We start from the raw sequence: 22,801 nt of genomic DNA on the forward strand, positions 1-22,801 counted from the left end.
TGTAATGTATCCATGCAGGTGCGTTGTGGCAGTAGTAACGGGTGAGGTGTTTAACCTGCTGTGATGTATCCATGCAGGTGCGTTGTGGCAGTAGTAACGGGTGAGGTGTTTAACCTGCTGTGATGTATCCATGCAGGTGCGTTGTGGCAGTAGTAACGGGTGAGGTGTTTAACCTGCTGTGATGTATCCATGCAGGTGCGTTGTGGCAGTAGTAATGGGTGAGGTGTTTAACCCGCTGTGATGTATCCATTCAGGTGCATTGTGGCAGTAGTAACGGTGAGGTGTTTAACCTGCTGTGATGTATCCATGCAGGTGTGTTGTTGCAGTAGTAACGGGTGAGGTGTTTAACCTGGAGTGATGTATCCATGCAGGTGCGTTGTGGCAGTAGTAACGGGTGAGTTGTTTAACTCGCTGTAATGTATCCATGCAGGTGCGTTGTGGCAGTAGTAACGGGTGAGGTGTTTAACCTGCTGTGATGTGTCCATGCAGGTGCGTTGTGGCAGTAGTAACTTGTGAGGTGTTTAACCTGGAGTGATGTATCCATGCAGGTGCGTTGTGACAGTAGTAACGGGTGAGTTGTTTAACTCGCTGTAATGTATCCATGCAGGTGCGTTGTGGCAGTAGTAACGGGTGAGATGTTTAACCTGCTGTGATGTGTCCATGCAGGTGCGTTGTGACAGTAGTAACGGGTGAGGTGTTTAACCTGTTGTGATGTATCCATGAAGGTGTGTTGTGACAGTAGTAACGGGTGAGGTGTTTAACCTGTTGTGATGTATCCATGAAGGTGCGTTGTGACAGTAGTAACGGGTGAGGTGTTTAACCTGTTGTGATGTATCCATGCAGGTGCGTTGTGGCAGTAGTAACGGGTGAGGTGTTTAACCTGTTGTGATGTAGCCATGAAGGTGCGTTGTGACAGTAGTAACGGGTGAGTTGTTTAACCCGCTGTGATGTATCCATACAGGTGCATAGTGGCAATAGTAACAGGTGAGGTATTTAACCCACTGTAATGTATCCATGCAGGTGCGTTGTGGCAGTAGTAACCGGTGAGGTGTTTAACCTGCCGTGATGTATCCATGCAGGTGCGTTGTGGCAGTAGTAACCGGTGAGGTGTTTAACGTGCTGTGATGTGTCCATGCAGGTGCGTTGTGGCAGAAGTAACCAGTGAGGTGTTTAACCCACCGTGATGTATCCATGCAGGTGTGTTGTGGCAGTAGTAACAGGTGAGGTATTTAACCCGCTGTATTGTATCCATGCAGGTGCGTTGTGGCAGAAGTAATGGGTGAGGTGTTTAACCTGTTGTGATGTATCCATGCAGGTGCGTTGTGGCATTAGTAACAGGTGAGGTATTTAACCCGCTGTGATGTATCCATGCAGGTGCCTTGTGGCAGTAGTAACGAGTGAGGTGTTTAACCTGCTGTGATGTATCCATGCAGGTGCGTTGTGGCAGTAGTAACAGGTGAGGTGTTTAACCTGCTGTGATGTATCCATGCAGGTGCGTTGTGGCAGTAGTAACGAGTGAGGTGTTTAACCTGCTGTGATGTATCCATGCAGGTGCGTTGTGGCAGTTGTAAGGAGTGAGTTGTTTAACCTGCTGTGATGTATCCATGCAGGTGCGTTGTGGCAGTAGTAACGGGTGAGTTGTTTAACCTGCTGTGATGTATCCATGCAGGTGCGTTGTGGCAGTAGTAACGGGTGAGTTGTTTAACCTGCTGTGATGTATCCATGCAGGTGCGTTGTGGCAGTAGTAACGAGTGAGGTGTTTAACCTGCTGTGATGTATCCATGCAGATGCGTTGTGACAGTAGTAACGGGTGAGTTGTTTAACTCGCTGTGATGTATCCATGCAGGTGCGTTGTGGCAGTAGTAACGAGTGAGGTGTTTAACCTGCTGTGATGTATCCATGCAGATGCGTTGTGACAGTAGTAACGGGTGAGTTGTTTAACTCGCTGTGATGTATCCATGCAGGTGCGTTGTGGCAGTAGTAACGGGTGAGGTGGGCAGAGGAGGTGAGGCCTGTCCAGGGGTGCAGAGGAGGTGAGGCCTGTCCGGGGTGCAGAGGAGGCGAGGCCTGTTTAGGGGTGCAGTGGAGGAGAGGCCTGTTCAGGGGTGCAGAGGAGGAGAGGCCTGTCCAGGGATGCAAAGAAGGTGATGCCTGTCCAGGGATGCAGAGGGGGTGAGGCCTGTCTAGGGGGTGCAGAGGAGGTGAGGCCTGACCAGGGGGAGCAGAGGAGGTGAGGCGTGTCCAGGGTGTGCAGAGGAGGTGAGGCCTGTCCATGGGAAAAGAGAAAGTGAATGCTGTCCAAGGGTCTGAGGAGGAGGAGAGGCCTGTCTAGGACTGCAGAGGAGGTGAGGCCTGCACAGGGGGTGCAGAGAAGGTGAGGCTTGTCCAGGGTTGCAGAGGATGATAGGCCTATCCCGGGGCGCAGTGGAGGTAAGGCCTGTCCAGGGGTCAGAGGCGGTGAGGCCTGTCCAGGGGTGCAGAGGAGGTGAGGCCTGTCCAGGGGTGCAGAGGAGTCGAGGATTGTTGTCAATGGGGTGCAGAGGAGAGGTCTGTCTAAGGGGGTGCAGAGGACGAGAGGCCTGTCCAGAGTGCAGAGGGGGAGAGGCCTGTCCAGGGGTGAAGAGGAGGTGAGTCGTTTTGAAGGGGGTGCAGAGGAGGTGAGGCCTGTCCAGGGGAGCAGTGTCTCTCTTTGGGGCCTGTGCATAGTGCCCCAAGGCTCAGAGCGGAGTCAGAGGCGCTGTATGGGGTGGAATGAACTCTGGGCTCCTCTGTCCTTAATGAGAATCCTTCACCGAGAGGCGGAGAGGCCTGTCCAAGGGTGCAGAGGAGGAGAGGCTTGTCCAGGGGGCAGAGGAGGTGAGGCCTGTCCAGGGGTGCAGAGGAGGTGAGGCCTATCCAGGGGAGCAGAAGACGTGAGGCCTGTCCAGGTGTCAGAGGAGGAGAGGCCTGTCCAGGAATGAAAGAGGAGGTAATTCCTGTCCAAGGGGTTGCAGAGGAGTAGAGGCCTGTCCAGGGGAGCAGAAGACATGAGGCCTGTCCAGGTGTCAGAGGAGGAGAGGCCTGTCCAGGAATGAAAGAGGAGGTAATTCCTGTCCAAGGGGTTGCAGAGAAGGAGAGGACTGTCCAGGGGTGCAGAGGAGGTGAGGCCAGTCCAGGGGTGCAGAGGAGATGAGGCCTGTCCAGGGGTGTAGGGGAGGTGAGAGCTGTCCAGGGGTGCAGAGGAGGAGAAGCCTGTCCAGGGGTGCAGAGTAGAGGCCTGTCCAGGGGTGCTAAGGAGGTGAGGCCTCTCCAGGGGTGCAGAGGAGGTGAGTCCTGTCCAAGAGGGTACAGAGGAGAGGCATGTCCAGGGGTGCAGAGGAGGTGAGGCCTGTCCAGGGGTGCAGAGGAGAGGCCTGTCCAGGGGTGCAGAGGAGGTGAGTCCTGTCCACTGGTGTAGAGGAGGTGAGGCCTGTCCAGGAGGATTAGTGGAGGTGAGGCCTGTCCAGGAGGAGCAGAGGAGATGAGGCCTGTCCATGGGTAGCAGAGGAGGTGAGGCCTGTCCATGGGTAGCAGAGGAGGTGAGGCCTGTCCTGGGGTACAGAGGAGGGGAGGCCTGTCCAGGGGTGCAGAGGATGTGAGGTCTGTCCAGAGGGGTGCAGAGAAGATGCCTCTCCAGCGGGAACTGGGGAGGTGAGGCCTATCCAGGGGGTGCAGAGGAGGTGCAGAGGAGGTGAGTGCTGTCAAGGGGAGGAGATGAGGTGAGGCCTGTCCAGGAGGAGCAGAGCAGGTGAGGTCTGTCCATGGGTAGCAGAGGAGGTGAGGCCTGTCCTGGGGGCAGAGGAGGGGAGGCCTGTCTAGGGGGTGCACAGGAGGTAAGGCCTGTCCTGGGATACAGAGGAGGAGAGGCCTGTCCAGGGGTGCAGAGGATGTGAGGCTTATCCATGGGTTGCAGATGAGGTTACGCCTGTAGAGGGGGGTCCAGATTTGGTAAGGCCTGTCCTGGGGAAAAGAGGAGGAGAGGCCTGTCTAGGACTGCAGAGGAGGCAAGGCCTCTCCACGGGGTCTGATGAGGAGAGGCCTGTCCAGAGGAGCTGAGGCCTGTCCAGGGGTGCATGAGAGCTGAGGCCTGCCAGGGGTGCAGAGGAGGCGAGGCCTGCCCATGGGTGCAGTGTCTTCCTTCAGGGAATATGCATAGCGCCCCGAGACTCAGGGCGGAGTCAGAGGCGCTAGATGGGGTGGAATGCACTCTGGGCTCCTCTGTCCTTAATGAGAATCCATCACTGAGAGGCCTGTCCAGAGGAGGGGCCTGTGCAGGGGTGCACAGGAGGTGAGGCCTGTCCAGGGGTCCAGAAGAGGTGAGGCATGTCCAGGGGTACAGAGGAGGTGAGGCCTGTCCAGGGGTGCAGAGAAGGTGAGGCCTGTCCAGGGGTCCAGAAGAGGTGAGGTCTGTCCAGGGGTGCAGAGGAGAAGAGGCATGTCCAGGGTGCAGAGGAGGAGAGGCCTGTTCAGGGGGGCAGAGGAGGCGAATCCTGTCCAGGGGTGCAGAGGAAGCGAGGCCTGACCAGGGGTGCAGAGCAGGTGAAGCCTGTCTAGGGGTGCAGAGCAGGTGAATCCTGTTAGGGGTGCACAGGAGGAGAGGCCTGTCCAGGGGTGCAGAGGAGGTGAGGCCAGTCCAGGGGTGCGGAGGAGGTGAGGCCTGTCTAGGGGTGCAGATGAGATGAGGCCTGTCCAGGGGTCCAGAGGATGTGAGGCCTGTCCATGGATAGCAGAGGAGGTGAAGCCTGTCCTGGGGTACAGAGGAGGGGAGGCCTCCCCAGGGGTGCAGAGGATGTGAGGTATGTCCTGAGGGGTGCAGAGAAGACGCCTCTCCAGCGGGAACTGGGGAGGTGAGACCTATCCAGGGGGTGCAGAGGAGGTGAGTTCTGTCCAGGGGGAGGTGAGGAGGTGAGGCCTGTCCAGGAGGAGCAGAGCAGGTGAGGCCTGTCCATGGGTAGCAGAGGAGGGGAGGCCTGTCCTGGGACAGATGAGGTGAGACCTGTCTAGGGGGTGCACAGGAGGTAAGGCCTGTCCTTAGATACAGAGGAGGAGAGGCCTGTTGAGGGGTCCAGAGGATGTGAGGTCTATCCTGAGGGGTGCAGAGAAGATGCCTCTCCAGCGGGAGCTGGGGAGGTGAGGCCTATCCATGGGGGGCAGACAAGGTTAGGCCTGTCCAGGGTGTCTAAATTTGGTGAGGCCTGTCCAGGTGTGCAGAGGAGGTGAGGCCTGTCCTGGGGAGAAGAGGAGCTGTGCATGAGGAGTTGAACCTGTCCAAGGTGTTGCAGAGGAATTGAGGCCTGTCCAGGGGGTGCAGAGGAGGCGAGGGCTGTTGTCAAGGGTTTTGTTTACTGACAGTGCAGACACTCCCAGGAGCAGAACAATGATATTTTTCAAATTCCACTACTGGTTTTCCCACAGCCACCAACTGAAGAGTTAACGAGTGGCTGTGCGAACCTAGCCGGGGAAAAGGGTAATGGGACAGAGAAGAGATCGGCTGACCTACAGGCTCTTCCACTCTTCTTCTTACTTTCTGCTGTACTCCGTTTTTTGCCTTTCTTACTCCCTCTCTATCTTTAAGCATGAGTAGAAATCGCTGTAAAAGAAAAGAACACCATTACTAATTTCCTTCAATTCCTTCTCCACTTTCTTACTCTTTCTCTCTCTATTTCCTTACCCAGAGTGCCTGTGGCTTTTGCTCCTCTTCTATTCTTCAATATAAGTATTTTATTCTTTGGTAACCTGCATTATAAACAACATTTTAGCACCCTTTAACTCTGTGAGTTCATTTACTCTTTTTCACTCATTCGTTCATTCACTCTCTGCCTTACTTTCTTATCTTCTGAATTCTTGTTACTTCTCCCTTAGGAACCTTCTGGAGCCTCCGCCGTCATCGAAGCAACGAAGAAATCAGGAACTGAAGTATTCAATGGGTAAGTATTAATTCTTCTATTTACATATTTTTTTCTATGTACTTTAAATTGGTATTCCTCTTTAGTTCTAAATGACCTAACTAAGCGATGCACCGAAGCACTCTAACCTGCGCCTAAGCCTGGCACAAAACTGCACTATTTTTATCTAACTAGACTACAGAAAATCCGTTGGTAAGTGCGTGGTTCTAAAATCAACCGGCGCACTTCACAGCTAGTCTAGACCTCGCACCCGTGTCCAGGAGAACAGGACTATTTTTTTTTTAAATATATTTTTATTGCAGAATTATAAACCACAGGATACAATTAATCAGTCAGTTCACTCGTGACATCCCCCCGTTCAATAAGAAATCCAAATCCTACACAGCCATTCAGCCCGCATCCCGGAGGCCGGGCGGCATATTACTTCATTTAATAGGAAAACATCACGGTGCACGTCCCATAGGGACCATGGTTGAAATGTCGTTTTGCGTATCTGCTTTTACCCCCCCACCCACAACATCACTCCCGTCAGCCATCCCAGTTATAATCAGTGGTACCGCCCTTGTCGGGACCTGCCCTAGGCGCTATGGATCAGTCACGCCTGGCCGCTCCCCCCAGCCACTCCACACTCCACACAGTACCCACCATCCTAGGAGATCCAAGGTGCCCTAACGGGCTATCATCTAATGGCTTCCGGCCCACCCCAAACTCCCATTAACCAGACCCCCCAAAACCCCCCCCTCCCCTGGCAACTGCTAAGGTGTATGCCTCGTCCTGTCGAGCTAAATGGATCCACTACAGTGCGGGGTATAATACTCTTGTGTTCGCCCCGTGGTGTCCACCGGCTTAGTCCTCACCATCCCCATCCTCTACCAAAGAATCACGCAAGGCCTGTACCACTAACTCCCATGCACGCGCCGCATCCAATGCCGTCTCATTCCCCAGCTTGACAGCTTGCTTCATCCGGAGCACACTCTCGCAGTCAGACCACCGCAGCAATTCATTCTTCCATCTACGCAGTGAGGGTCCCCCCCTGGACTTCCAATGCCACGTTATTTCCCTCTGCGCCAATATCAGACCCAGGTCAATGAATTTGCTCATCACCTTGGTGTGTTTGGTATGCGGGAACCAGAGCAGCAGACACGCCGCCATATCGAATTCCACCTCCCTGTCAGTCACTTCGTTCAGGAGTTCCCCTACCTCCGCCCAATAGGTCCCCAAGTGTGAGCACCCCCAAAACAAATGGTCCATGTCCGCTCCTAGAGTCGAACACCGTGGGCATCGGGCATCCGGTACCTGGAAGTGCCGCTGTAATTTCTCAGGAGTTAAGTAAGCCCTATGAAGCACATAGAAATGCACTTGCTGAAAGCGCGCATTTCTCGTGCCCTTCCACGTGCGCCGCAGGATGTGGCCCCATGCCGTATCCGGTATAGGCCGGCCCACGCTCTCCTCCCATTTAGCCTTGAGCCCTAGGAGCGGTTCCAGTCCCTCGTTCAGCATCCTATTATGGAGGCACGTCACAGCTTTGAACGTGCCTGCTGCCATCACCACATATTGGCACGCCATGGTCGTTGTTGGTTCCATGAGCCCCCCTTTCCAGTGCTTCTGCATGGCAGCCACCACTGCCGCGTGTAGGAGGAACCCCCCATCGGGCAGCCCGAACTGGTCCCGGAGCGCTTCGAACGGCGCCAAAGCCCCGTCTATGTACAAGTCACCTACTACCTGCAGTCCCGCCTCCTCCCAATCCAGCAACGGGGACCAGTCACCCCCGTGCGGCAAGGCCGTCAGCATTCCAATCGGGATCTCCGGTGCATAAGGCCGCGACGCCTTCGCTCTCCGAAGGCTCCTCTGCCAGCACAGCCGGAGCGTCCGCTCCTCCATGGTGAGGGCCCGCAACTCGAGCCTCTGTTGCATGATGATATAAGACAGCACGTGGCGTTGAATCCCCCGGTCCCGGTCCTCCTCTGGACCCCGAAACACCCTAGCTACGTTCTGTGTAAGGACCTGCAACTGCGCCGCTAGATAATACAGCTCGAAGTCGGGCACAGCCATGCCCCCTTCTAGCTTGGGGCGAAGTAGCGTGCTCAGGGCCACTCTACGGCGGCCATGCCCCCATAGGAAGCCTATAATCATGGACCTCAGGTCTCTAAAGACCCCCTGGGGAATCCAGACAGGCAGCGTTCGGAAGTAATAGAGGAAGCGGGGGGCGCCACCATCTTCAAAAGTGCAATCCTACCCAGAACCGTCAGCGGGAGGGTCGACCAGAAAGACAAGCTGCCCCTCAATGCCCGGACACAGCGACCAATGTTGCCCTCCAATAAGTCCGCAGTCGCGTGGTAGATGCGAACACCCAAATAGGTGAAGCAAGAGGGCTCCCACACCACGCCCAAGTCGCCGCCAGGGTCTGGCGATCCCGCTCGTAGCGGGAACACACAAGTCTTCGCCCAATTGACCTTAAGGCCCGACAGCCGGCTGAACTCAGACAACAGTTCCATCGCTCCGACCAAGGCCCGCGAGGTGTCAGCGAGGTACAGGAGCAAGTCGTCCGCATATAGCGATATGTAATGCCACTGCGGCCGCTGGCTATCCCCGCGTACCTGTCACCTGCCCTCGCATGGACCGCCAAGGGTTCCATCGCCAGAGCAAACAATAGGGGGGACAGAGAACAACTCTGTCGCGTGCCCCTGCCCACCGGGTACGCCGCAGACACCAGGCCGCCCAAACGCACTCTCGCCGTCGCCGAGGTATACAAGACCCTCGTCCACCTGCGGAACCCCTCGCCCATGCCAAACCTCTCTAACACTCCATCCAGGAAAGCCCATTCCAAACTATCAAAGGCCTTCTCGATGTCTACGGACAGGACCGCCGGAGCTCCCTCCTCGTCCAAGATGGCGTCCATTATTCCCACTAGGCGGCGAATATTCAGCGCCGTGCTCCTCGTGGGTATAAACCCGGCCTGGTCCCTGTGTACCAGGCCCGTCATATGTGGGGCCAGCCTGGTGGCTAGAATTCGGCTCAGAATCTTATAATCTACCGTCAGCATGGACAGCGGGCGATAAGACCTCACATCCGCGGCATCCCTGCCAGGCTTTAGGAGCGGTACAATCAAGGCCTCCCGCATGGACCCAGGCAATACCCCAGCCTCGAAAGCCTCCGTATACACCACCAGCAGCCTGGGAGCTAAGCTATCCACATACTGTTGATAAAATTCAATCGGTAGTCCGTCCACCCCGGGCGTTTTGTTGCGGGCCATATGTTTGATGGCCACTCGTATTTCTGTGAGCGTGATCGGGTTACCCAGCTCCTTCGCGTCCTCCTCATCCAGGACCGGAAGCTGCCTCTCCCCCAGGTATTCCACAATGTCCTGAACCTCCACTCCCAGCTGACTCTGGTACAATTCCTCATAATACCCCCTGAAACGTTCCAATACCGCTGCCTGGGAGTACACCATGTCTCCCTGCGCATTACTAATGCTGAGGATCGGGCAGCCCCTAAGTTCCGGGTTAGCTAGTCTGGCCAAGAGGGTACCCACCTTGTCCCTTTCTGCATGTGCCCTGATGATATACTGCCTGTAGTCATAGCACCTCAAACGTTCCGTCTCGGTGGCAACCACTTCCTTCGCTTCCAGTAACCGGGTCTGTAAATCTGGCCTAGCCGGCCTGCGGCGCTCCAAGTCCCTCAAAGTTTCTTCCGCTTTCGTGAGTTCGTTCAACACAGTCGTGCGAGCATTCGAGAACCTACCCAAACACACCCCTCTCACCACCACTTTCATCGCATCCCATTCAGTGGACCTACTCGTGGCCGTGCCCTCATTCACTCCGAAATAGCTATCAATGCCTTGCCGAACCGCATCGCTGAACACAGAGTCCTCAAGCGTCTCCGGCCGAAGCCGCCATGTTGGTATCACTGAGCGCTCTCTCTGCCACTGAATGTGTATCAATAGGGGGTTATGATCAGAGATAGTCCTAGCCAGGTACTCCGCATGGGAAATCAATGGGGCTAGGGATCCACCGCAGAGCACCGAATCAATCCTGACATGCAGATCATGGAGAGCAGAATAAAAGGAATAATCCCTGGCTCCCCTGTGCCGCTCCCTCCAGACATCCAGCAACCCCCATCTATCCTGCCAGTCCTTCCTGTGCGCGGCCAACCTGCGCACCGGGGAGTCCACCAGGGGGGGATGGGACCTATCCAGAGCCACATCCGTGATCGAATTGAAGTCCCCCCCTAACACTATCGGGCCCGCCAGGAAAGAGGCCAAGGACCCCGAGAGGCTATCAAAGTATCGAGCTTGATCAGTATTCGGTGCATATACACAGCAGAAAACCACATCCCGTCCATATAACCTCCCCTCCACCGCCACAAACCGGCCATCCGGATCCACTACTTGATTCAGCACTTGAAAGGGTATCCCCGCCCTCACCCAGATCAACACCCCCCTGGCATACGCTGAGTAAGTGGTGCCGAACACCTGGCCCGCCATCTTTTCTGCAGGGCAGCGCACTCTTTTTTAGTGAGATGAGTCTCCTGGAGCATAGCAATCTGAACCCCCCTGCGTACTAGATAGGCATGGACTTTGTGACGTTTCACCATAGTTCGCAGCCCCCGGACATTCCACGTCAGGCATTTCAAATTAGGTAATGTCCCCATTCCAGCTTCGTACAGTCCGATTCAAATAACGATGGTTCATAGCCCCCCCATTGCAGTTGCCCCCCCCCGAACATACCCAAAACAGAAAAACTTCCCAAACCCCACTCCCCAGGACAGAGCACACGAACCCAATGTCCGCCCCCATCCAAACCTCGAACCAACGACTCGCACTCTTACCCTGTGGTCTCCACCACAGTCGGCCTTAAGGGCCCAAGGGGGGTGAGTCACCGCCGACCCCAGCAAGCGGAGCCCGCGCCCCGCGCCTTCATCCCCTCCGAAGCACACAGCTCCCCTACCCGGCATCCCGCCCTCCATCAACAGGATACCACCCTACCATGAAGTCTCGATCTAGTCCCAATTCAATCTCAGCCGCAGAAGATACCATCCGATGTCTGTGGGGTCACTATCGGCCCCTTCGAACTTTCCGCCTCTGAGAGCTCCTCTCCCGTCCTGCTACCTTCACCTCCCGAGTCCGTTTCTGCCCGTTCACTGTTCTGTTGCGACCCTGTAATGGCCGCCGTCGCTGCGAGCGCATCCCTCTTCTCCGCCGCCATTTGAGCCTCCCGTTTCTCCCGCTGGCGCCTGTTGCGGGATCTGATGCGTTGTGATTGCCGCACCCGGGGCTGCTTGGGTTGGTCTCGCCTACTTTCATGCGATCTGTCCGTCCCCGCTCTATACGACTCCAGCCATTGCCACACTTCATCCGGAGTCTGGAAAAAGTGCGTAGAGCCGTCCATAATGATCCGCAGCTTAGCCGGGTAGAGCAAGGAGTACTGGATGCCTTCCTCCCTGAGCTCCTTCTTCACCGCCAGGAACGATGCCCTGTTCTTCTGGACCGCTTGAGTATAGTCCGGGAAGATTGTAACCTTACTGTTCTCCACCTCATACGGGCCCGACATCCTGGCCCGCTGGATGAGGAGATCCCGGTCCTTGTAGTGGAGGAGCCGCACCACCATTGGTCGGGGGGGGCGGCCAAGCCCCGGCGGACGAGCAGGTACCCGGTGAGCTCGCTCCAGAGTGAAAAAAGGAGTAAGCCCCTCCGGCGCTACCACAGTGCGGAACCAGTTCTCCATATAGGCCACCGCATCCTCCCCCTCAATCCGTTCCGGCAGGCCTACGACCCGCACGTTGTTCCGTCTATTGCGGCCTTCGGCATCCTCCGCCCTCCGCTCCAGCGAGTCCAGTCGGGCCAATATGTCCGTGATCCTGTGCTCTGCGGTCATCACCGAGGGCTTCAGGTCCAGCAACAGTTGGTCATGGTCCTTGACCCTGTCCGCTAGCTTCGCATGATCCGCGCGTAGCAGCCCCAGGCCCGTGGCCACTTGGGCAATGTCTTGATGCAATGCTTCCTTAGTTGAGGTGATCGCATCAAGTATGGCATCCAAACGCCGGTTCAGCCGCTGTTCCTGGTCGAGCTACGGGGAGGGACTCTCGCCCAGCCGAGTTGATGTCGCCGAGTCCCCCTCAGCTCGTCTCTCGGCCATCGGCCCTCCGATCGCCGCCATCCCAGGGTGCTGCGTCACCGGGCCAGGAGCCCGTTTTGCGTTAGCGCCCGTAGTTCCGTGCCAGTCCCCTGGCACCGGGCCGTGCAATGTCCCCACCGACGCTCTCAGGAGCAATGACCAGTTAGACGAGCTCCGTTCCGCCGCCCCCCTCGGAAGCCTGAGGGGGGAAGGATGAGTCTTAGGGCGGTGGCCAACGAGGGTCCCCAAACTCCGGGCGAATCTAGTCAGCGTCCTCTGGTGCCAGGACACAGCACCGCCGATCCTAGTGCCTCGATCAGCCGATTGCAGGATCTCTTGCCAGTCGGCGACAACTTGGCTCAGGGCTGAAGTTCGGGGCCGTCCGACCTCCTCGCCGCCATTTTCTTCGCACCCTCGGCAACACCTCGGCCGCCTCTTCAACACGGTCTTCTCGGGGCCAACAGTCCCCCAGCGACTCTCCGATTGTGCCCAGCTGTCCCCTTACACTTCAGAGGGCAGGAGCGTCGTCTCCGGGTCGCCTAGGGTTCCGAAAGCAGGAGAATTAGCGGGATTCCGCGCAGAGCTGTGAGCTCACGCCGCCATCCCGATCGGCGTCCAAGCCACGCCCCCCAGGAGAACAGGACTAGACCAACAACTTCCACCGCGGTCCTCCCTGTTGGTAGTACAGGGGAGAATGCCCGGTTCCACAGTATAATCACCCGCTGCCTTTTGCGAGCGGGTGATCTTTGCAATGTAGGTTCAATGGCAGATACTGCGGGACAAAGAAGAGCTTTGATTCTTTTTTCCTGCACCCTGACAGTACCCCCTCGCAAGGTTAAGCCTCCAGGCTGAGGTTTGTGAGGATTTTACGAGTGAAAAATCTTAGTTATTCAGGGAGCATGAACATCTGATTGTTCCACCCACGACCTATCCTCTGGGCCAAAACCCTTCCAGTCTACAAGATAGAAGATTTTCCCTCAAATGGACTTTGAAACTAGGATTGTTTTAAATTCAAATTCTTCTTGTCCTTTCACTAAAATAGGTTCTCAGTTTCTCAATTCTTTCAGATGAGGTGGAACCTTTTTAAGAAGAGAAACATGAAACACTGGGTCTTTTTTTAGCTGTGTTGGTAGTTTTAGTTTGAAAGTCATTGGATTCACTACTTGCTCCACAAGAAATGGACCTATAAATCGGGTTTGAAACTTTCTATTTCCTTTAAGCTTTAGGTTTCTTGTGCTTAACCAAACCCTGTCCCCTGTACTCAAATCTAGTTCAGGTCTTCTTTTTTTATCTACACTTTGCTTGTAGCGTTCCTTAGCTTTCATTAAGTTCTTGGTGGCAGACTTGTGTACCTTGCTAAGATGCTGTACAAAGTTTTGTGCTGCAGGCACCGACACTTCTTTAGAGGAAACTACAGATTTTGGATGCCTTCCATAATTCAAGTAGAAAGGGGAAAAACCAGTAGAGGCATTCTTAGCATTATTATGTGCAAACTCTGCAGTCCAAAGAAGATCAGGTCACTCTCCCTCTTGATCCAAGAGAATCAGTATGAGATACTTTTCTAACTCTTGATTGGCCCTTTCGGTTTGACCATCTGTTTGTGGATTAAAACTCGTTGAATAACATGTCTCAATTCCCAAACCCCTTGAGTAATGCTCCCAAAAATGGGATAGAAATTGAGATCCACGATCTGTGATCAAAACCTTTGGAATGCCATGTTTCTTAATAACACTTTGATTGAATTGTGTGACTATTTGTTTTGCAGATGACTTCCCTTTCAGGGCAACAAAATGCTCAATTTTTGAGAAGGCGTCTTCTATGACTAATACTGAACTGAATCCTTGACTAGAAGGCAATTCAACAATCAAATCCATAGTCACAGTGTGCCAGGGAAATGGTGGGGTAGGCAAAGGTCTCAATAAACCCTGAGGAGCCAGCTTATCTTTCTTCCCCATTGCACAAATGTCACAGCCTTCCATATAAACTTGAACATCTTTGGACAACCCTGGCCACCAAAACTGTCTCCTTAACAACTCCTCCGTTTGATGGATTCCAGGGTGACAAGCCAATGGACTGTCATGACAGTCGATCAATGCTTGTTGTTGAAGTTCTTTGATTGGTAAGTACAAGGCCTTCGAATGAAACAGTAATCCATCAACAATTTCTCGAGTTGACTCCTTCTCCGCCCAGGGCTGCATTTCTTCAGAAGTTAAGGCTTCATTGACCTTGTCTACGAGAGTTTTCTCACTAGTGGCTCCAATGATCGTAGTTTCAGGAACTATCTTTTGATCTCTGTTAGAACTGGGGGTCTCTGGTTGGCTCAGGTAGGTACTTGTGACAAGCAGGGACCCTCTCCTCTAGTCAGGACAAGGGATTACACTCCTAAAATAACCCCTGCTCACCCTCTAGGTAGCTTGGCACGAGCAGTCAAGGCTTAATTCAGAAGCGTTGTAATTTAAGCAGTTGTGACCACATACAGTAACCCAGTGACAACACTACAAATGGACACCACACAGCTTTTATATAAAAAATAAGTAGACTTTATATGGAGTTACCACAAGACCATAAACGACAAAACTACACACTCTGATTACTTTAAGATGGTAGATTTAAGCTTAGTTCAGTTCAGTTCTTAGATGCGACACTCTGCGTCACCTTAGGTTGCGTTCCACGACAAGCAATGTCGCAGCGATGGGAAATGTGACAAAGTTCAGGTGCAAAGAAATAAAGACGTGAAGATCTTCCAGATGAAGCACGCTTCTCGGGGATGCGAGAAGTTCTCGGTTCGATGCATGGACTACAGCGGCGACATCCAAGTTGCGACGGCAGCAGCTCCAGCGGCGACGCTCTTCTCCCACGATGCGTGGTGCTTCCACACGATGCGACAACTACAGCGGCGACAGCCAAGATGCGACGGCAGCAGTACTGATGGCGGCGCGCTTCTCGGGGGATGCGAGGTGCTCTTGGTCGATGCGGTGCAATGCAACAGTTCCAGTGGCGATACCCTCCTTCGGAGTTGCGACGGCAGGCACAGCGAGGGCAACACGCTCCGACCTCATTGTGAGATTCTTCTCCTGATGCGGTGCAGTGCGTCAACTACAGCGGCGACAACCTCCTTCGGAGTTGCGCCGGCAGCAGCAGCGACGGCGACATGATTCCTCTTCGTTTCGGCACGCTTCTCTCCGATGCGGTGCAGTGCGAGAGTTCCAGAGGCGACACCCCCCTTTCGGAGTTGCGAAGGCACGCAAGGTGACGGCGACATGCTTCTTCTCGTTGAGTCGCGCTTCCAGCTCCTTGCGATAGGCATTTCCTCAGAAGACCCAAAACAGCAGGAGGTACTTCCACAAAAACTCTGGGGAGCTGGGGGTTGAAGCCTGTTGTCCCTGAGACTTCAGCAGGAGGCTAGCTCTTTTCCAAGCACTTGGAGATTCTTCACAAGTTGAAAGCAAAGTACACAAAGTTCCTTTCTCCTTCCTTTGGCAGTAAGGCAACCACTGCAGGCCAATCCAGCAAGCAGCACTTCAGCTCAGGAATAGTCTCTGCTCAGTTTCTTCAGGTTCCTCTCCTCAGTAAACGCTTCTTCTTGTAGTCCAAAGTGATCTAATTCCAGCGGCGACATCCAAGTTGCGACGGCAGCAGCTCCAGCGGCGACGCTCTTCTCCCACGATGCGTGGTGCTTCCACACGATGCGACAACTACAGCGGCGACAGCCAAGATGCGACGGCAGCAGTACTGATGGCGGCGCGCTTCTCGGGGGATGCGAGGTGCTCTTGGTCGATGCGGTGCAATGCAACAGTTCCAGTGGCGATACCCTCCTTCGGAGTTGCGACGGCAGGCACAGCGAGGGCAACACGCTCCGACCTCTTTGTGAGATTCTTCTCCTGATGCGGTGCAGTGCGTCAACTACAGCGGCGACAACCTCCTTCGGAGTTGCGCTGGCAGCAGCAGCGACGGCGACATGATTCCTCTTCGTTTCGGCACGCTTCTCTCCGATGCGGTGCAGTGCGAGAGTTCCAGAGGCGACACCCCCCTTTCGGAGTTGCGAAGGCAGGCACAGTGACGGCGACATGCTTCTTCTCGTTGAGTCGCGCTTCCAGCTCCTTGCGATAGGCATTTCCTCAGAAGACCCAAAACAGCAGGAGGTACTTCCACAAAAACTCTGGGGAGCTGGGGGTTGAAGCCTGTTGTCCCTGAGACTTCAGCAGGAGGCTAGCTCTTTTCCAAGCACTTGGAGATTCTTCACAAGTTGAAAGCAAAGTACACAAAGTTCCTTTCTCCTTCCTTTGGCAGTAAGGCAACCACTGCAGGCCAATCCAGCAAGCAGCACTTCAGCTCAGGAATAGTCTCTGCTCAGTTTCTTCAGGTTCCTCTCCTCAGTAAACGCTTCTTCTTGTAGTCCAAAGTGATCTAATTCCATGGGATCAGGGTCCCAATATTTATACCCCAAAGCCCTTTGTTCTCTGAGGGGAGAGGGGCCTTTGCCCAGTCCAAACCAGTTCTGAAGCACTCTGTTTACCAGACTTCTCCTTTCCTTTCACAGTGCAGGGCATGCACATCAGACGCCCCACAGGAGGGGGAGCCAGCATTGTGGAAGGCAAGTTCAGACCTGGAGCACTTTGTTTACATGACTCCTTCTTTTCTTTCAGTGTGCAGGGCAGAGACATCAGCTGCTCCCCAGGAGATAGAGCCAGCATTGTGGAAGGCAGGCACAGCCCTATTCAGAGTTCAGGTGCAACTCCTCCCTCCCATCTAGATGCAGATCTCTCTATTCACCACTGGGTGACTCATCCTGTCTCTTGGAAGCCCCCAGCCCTGTCACTCACAAAACCAGACAAAGGAATACACAACCTAGCAGAGGCAGGCTTGAAAGGTTAGGAAAGCAAATACCTACTTTCTAAAAGTGGTATTTGCAAACACAGAATATTAAAACCAACTTCACTAAAAGATGTATTTTATTATTCTGAGTTCATTCATACTATGACTAAACTCCATTTTCTACCATGTTCTCGGGGTCTGTTAGGATTATAAAATGTAACATGTCTAACAGCCCATTCTGGCCTATAGAGAACAGGTAGCCTTGCAATAGTGAAAAACGAAAATGGCTGTAATTCACTATTAGGACATGCCACACATATCAGGGCTTGCCCTACCTTATACTTACAATGCACCCTGCCTACCTTAGGGGTGTCTGATCTGAAGAAAAGGGAAGGTTTAGGGACTGGCAAGTGGGTGCTCTTGCCCAGTCAGCATGACAGTACCAGACTGCACACAGGCTCTGCAATGGCAAACCTTAGACACATTTTACATGGCTGCTTCTGTGGGTGGCACAACCAGTGCTGCAGGCCCACCTGCAGCATTTGGATTTACACGCCCTGGGCACACTTAGTGCACTAGACTAGGGTCTGATAAGTAAACCATACATTCATTTATAATAGGGAGAGCATATGCACCACATGTTTTGCTCTGAGAAGGTAATGTCGCCATTCTTGGAAGGCATCTTTGAAAGTGAGGAGTTCTTTATCTGAAATAGTATCAGTTATTTCCGCTGGTTGCAATTTTCTAGAGTAATATGCCACCGGATGCAACTGTTCGGTCTCTTAGTGTCTCTGTGAAAGTACCCCTCCGATGGCCTGTTCAGAATCATCAGTCTCCAGGTAAAACGGTTGAGTAGGATACACATGCAGCAGAATTGGCGCAGTGGAAAAACTCTTCTTTAAGAACTGGAAAGCATCTTCTGCCTCGGCAGACCATTAAAAAGGTACTCCTTTCCATAGCAATTTAGTAACTGGAAGTACCTTCAGGGAAAATTCTCGAATGAATCTGCGATAGAAATTTGCAAACCCGATGAAGCTCTGTATTTCATACTTAAATCCTCACAGACGGGATTCAGGCCGGGCCAGAGCACGGAGACTGCAATGGTTGCGGTAGTAGAAGAAGCCAGAAAGATCATAGATTCAGGAGGATCAGTGGCAGTGATCCTCCTGGATCTGAGTGTGGCCTTCGACACCGTTAACCATCTTACCCTGGTCCACAGACTTGAGGGTCTGGGCATTTCAGGGTCTGCCCTTCCTGGCTGGAATCCTTTTTGAACGGTCTTTTCAGGTGGCGGATGGTAATTTCACTTCTCAAATAACACCTATACACTGTGATGTTCCTCAGGGCTCTTCCCTGAGCCCAACCCTTTTTAACATTTACATGTCCCCCCTTGAGAAGATTGTCACCCCATTCGGTATCACGTTATTAACCTATGCAGATGATACCCAGTTGGTTGTATCCTTAAGTCAGCACGACCATTCCCCTATCATTCTCTATTCCTGTCTTGGGGACATTACCAAATGGATGGACAGGTCCCATCTGAAGCTAAATGGCAACAAGACGGAGATCTTGGTTCTGGGCACCGATCACACTATCGCCCAGAGAACTTGTGGCCTCCCTGCATGGGTACACCCCAATCAATCAGTGACACTTATAAAGCGCGCTACATACCCGTAGGGTCTCAAGGCGCTGGGCACAATCCCTAAGTGTGAAATTAAAAGTCTGCGGATTTGGCTGGACGAAGGCCTCACCTTTACCACCCAAGCCAGAAAAACTGCTGGAACCTGCTATGGCCTCTTGCGCACTTCCCGAAAATGTTTACCCTTACTCCCCACTCAATCCTGAAAGCTGCTGATCCAAGGTCTGGTACTGTCCCGTTTAGACTACGGCAATGCCCTGTCCCTCGGGCCCCCAACAAAGTGATGGCAAAGCTCTAGGTGGTGCAAAATGTTGCTGCCCAACTTCTCACGGGCTCGAACAGCCGTTGCTCAGCCAAACCAGCCCTTAAGTCACTCCACTGGCTGCCTATTCAAGAAAGGGTGCACTTTAAGACCCTTTGTACCACTCATAAAATCCTGCATGGGAAGGCCCCTCCCATTCTAAAGGACCTTGTCGTTCCCCACAAAACTAATAGAACCCTCCGTTCCACACACCTACACCTGACATCAATACCCAGGATCAAGAGGGCTCGATCTGGAGGCCGTCTCTTTTCATATAATGCCTCCAAACTGTGCAACGCACTGCCATTAAACATCCGGTCCCAGCCCGAACTGCTTTCATTTCGCAAACTTCTTAAGACATGGCTGTTCCCTTAATCTTCCCCCTTTCAACCGCTTCTGCTCTATCACTAGCGCTGGGACGCTCATGGGCAGCCATGCTCTTTACAAATCTGTAAACATAAACATAAACATAAACAGAGGTTGGAGGAGGCCGATTTAAGAACGCCTCATTCTTTTTAGCATCCATGGTAAGACCTTCTGGGCAATTACTAATCCCAAGAAATCCACAGGTTTCACTCCAAAAGCGCATTTTTCAAGTTTTACGTAAAGCTCACTTTCCTTCAGGCAATGCAAAACTCTTTTGTCCTGTTGCCGATCTTCTTCTGATGAGGAATAAATCAAAATGTTTGTGATGTAAACAATCGCGCATTGATCAATGAACTCCTTCAGGACATCATTAATGAAGTACTGGAACGCTGCAGGAGCGTTGCTCAAACTGTAGGGCATCACTTGGTACTCATATAATCCATACTTTGTTCTATTTTTTTTATTTTTTATTTTCTTTCCACACTTCCAAGACATGATAGACATTTGACAATACACAATTTCCATATATAATGCTTACATGATTATCATACATTGTTTTATCCAGCTGGGCCTTTTCGTTAGAGTCCATCAAGAAAAATACGCAAAAAAGAACATAAATGTAAATAATCTGCTGGGAAAGATTAATTTGCCTTATCATTGCAAAATCCCCATTTTTTTTACTTTAGCTTAAAAAATATAGTTGTCATGTTGCATTTCCACAGTTGTTAGTCTTTATACCTTCCATAATTGCTTGTATTTTACAGATTAGTATTCTCAATTATTCATATGGGCCAAGAATTGCTCCCAACTCATAAGACCCAATTTCCGTTTTCGTGCCCCCTTTAGCGAATATAGACTAAATTCCAAACTTGAAATTGTATATAACTTGGCCCTTCACACCTCAAATCTTGGAGGCTTCTGGCACAGCCAGTCCCCCGCTATACATAAGCGGGCAATAGTCATTGCAACAAATAAAAAATATCTGAACTTATATAAACTACCCCCCTTTGAAACATCCTGGCCCACCCCTAACAACATCAAAGTTGGGGTTATCCGAAAAGGTGTCTCTAGTATATCAGATAAAAATCTTTCCATAGCTTGTATGAAAGGAAGCAATTTAACACAAGTATAAAAAATATGATCTATATCCGCATCGGATGAAACACATCGGAAACATTTGCCATCGTAACTGCTACCCCATTTTTTCATCTGCGCAGGTGTATAATATAACCTGAATATAGTTTTAAAAAACTGTACTTGTAAATTTGCTGACATAAGAACTTCCCTAGCTCTTACAATCGCTTCCTCTATTGATATATCTTTTTCATTCTCACCAAGAGTTTCTACCCAATATGCCATATGTTTTCCAAGTCATCCTTCTTTCTCGAATTTAAGATTTTGTACAATCCACCAATTCTACTGTGAGCCTTTAGAGCCTCCATCAAAGGGTTAGATATCAGTTTTAAGTTCTTTTTAACAAAAAAATCCCTGATTTGTAAATACTTGAAAAACTGTGTTTGTGGTATGCCATAAACCTGTGAAAGGGATGAGAACTGTTTGAAAGTTCCACTTTGATCATACAAATCACCTAGCATCTTAATCCCTTTAGCATGCCAGGTCCTTGCCACACTATCACCACAAATAGCTGGGAGCAATTTTATTGTGTTTAATGGGGAATAACAAGTTAAAGTTCCTAAGTCGATTAATTTGCATTCTTTCTTCCACATTTTACTGGCTGCTACTACCGTCTTAAACTTCACTCTTTTGTAATAGCTCCATTCTATTTCCCTGAACAAACTCCGATTTGCTGCCATTCCCAGAGTTAAATGATATATAGAGATATTGGAACTTAACGTTGTTACATTAATTCCCTCTTCATCTCCCATCAATAAAATATGCATCTTTTGCAGAAAGCAGACATAATAATACAATAGAAAATCAGGAACCGATAGTCCCCCCCTGTCTTTTGGTAGCGTCATAAACCGCATAGCTCTCCGTGGTTTACCAGGAGTCCATATGAATCTGGCACACAAAGCCTGTAGTTGTTGAATTTGGGCTGGTAGTATTTCTAATGGTAAGGATCTAAAAAGATATTGAACATTTGGTAATATACTCATTTTTAATATATTGGTTCGGCCGATTAAAGTAAAATGTAGCCTCCCCCACTTCTCTAAGGATTCCGCTATATTTCTGTACAGTGTAACCCAATTAGCTGAGACTACCTCCGACATGGCTGTCCTTATCTTAACCCCCAAGTAGGTTGCTTCTACTACTTTTCTCTAGGATCATTGACCTTCACTGTTTCAGAACACACCAGCTGTGTTTTTGTGGCATTTAACTTATAGCCGGACAATAAACCGAAAATCTTGGCTAAGCGCTCAATTTCCACCAATCCAAGAATCGGATCTTCTGTAGTCACTGCAATATCATCTGCAAAGACAAAAACAGTATGGGGGATATTGCGCACATAGAAAGGTTTGATAGCCACGCTGCTAATGAGCATACCAATTAAGGGATTTATATATAATGCAAAAAGAAGAGGAGAGCAAGGGCATCCCTGCCTTGTACCTCTAGTTATCTGCACTATGTCTGAAGTTGCTCCCATAGACGCTATCCTAGCAGTTGGTGCCACATATAAAATTTGCAATGCCGTCATAAACTTCCTAGGAAATCCCATATTCTCCATTAACTTCCATAAATACTTCCATTCCACGCGGTCAAACGCTTTTTCAGCTTCGAGTAGTATCAGCCCTAAACTGCGTTTCTCTACCTCTGCTATATCAAACAAAGTAATAACTTTGTTGATATGTGCCACTGTTCCTCTCCCTGGAATGAAGCCGTGCTGCTCATCAAATACTAGTGAGGTAATGACTTTTGATATCCGGTTTGCTAGAATTTTGGAATAAATCTTCCCATCACAGTTTAAAAGTGATATGGGGCGATATGACCCCGGAAGATCGGTCTCTTTTCCCTTCTTACTGAAAACAACTATAGTGGCTTCGTCCCATGATTTCGGTGCAGCTCCAATTTGAGCAGCCCTGAATGTGTCTAGCATTATCTCTTTTAGTTCCTCCAAAATTTTTTTGTATATTTCCCCTGGTAGTTGGTCAGGACCTGCTGCTTTACCCATTGCCAACGTTTTAACTGCCATAGATACCTCCTCCTTTGATAGAGGTGCCTCCAATAAATCCACCACTAGTGGGTCTAGCTTGGCAAGTGTTCCTAGTAGAGTAAGATCTATTTCCTCCAAATTAGTTTGTTCTGTCTTATACAATTCTGAATAAAAGTCGTGGAAAATAGCCAATATGTCTTGGGGTCTAGTTTTTAGAGTCCCTGTTTTATCTTTCATAGAGGATATATTCCGACTAGCATCATTCATACGCAATTTTAACGCTAAAGGTCTTCCTATTGCTTCACCATACTCATGGCAGATCTTGCGTTGCGCCAAATATTTTCTTGCGTTTTCGCTATCCCACATGACCAATATATTTGCCTTTTTCTTTGCAACCTCAACCTCTAATGTTTTCACATCACCCTGGGTAGCTATCCCCCTTGTTAAGTTCTCTTCTGCCGATTGTAATCCCTGATATAGCCTTTCCATGTCTGTTTTTAACTTTCTTTGCCGGGCGAGCCCAAAACTTAA

The 22,801-nt window shown here is 51.3% G+C and overlaps 1 protein-coding gene across 1 annotated transcript in view; it reads left to right on the forward strand.

Annotated features, from left to right (window-relative positions):
* The window catches only part of LOC147737382 (uncharacterized), a 91,042-nt gene that overhangs the window by 18,092 nt on the left and 50,149 nt on the right, over positions 1-22,801 (forward strand). The window contains exon 2 of the mRNA XM_086927560.1: positions 5,881-5,945. The gene's annotated coding sequence lies outside the window, so the exon portion shown is untranslated. The remainder of the gene's footprint in view (positions 1-5,880; positions 5,946-22,801) is intronic.

Source organism: Lissotriton vulgaris, chromosome 1_1 (assembly GCF_964263255.1).
Source record: "Lissotriton vulgaris chromosome 1_1, aLisVul1.2, whole genome shotgun sequence".
NCBI classification, from domain to species: domain Eukaryota; kingdom Metazoa; phylum Chordata; class Amphibia; order Caudata; family Salamandridae; genus Lissotriton; species Lissotriton vulgaris.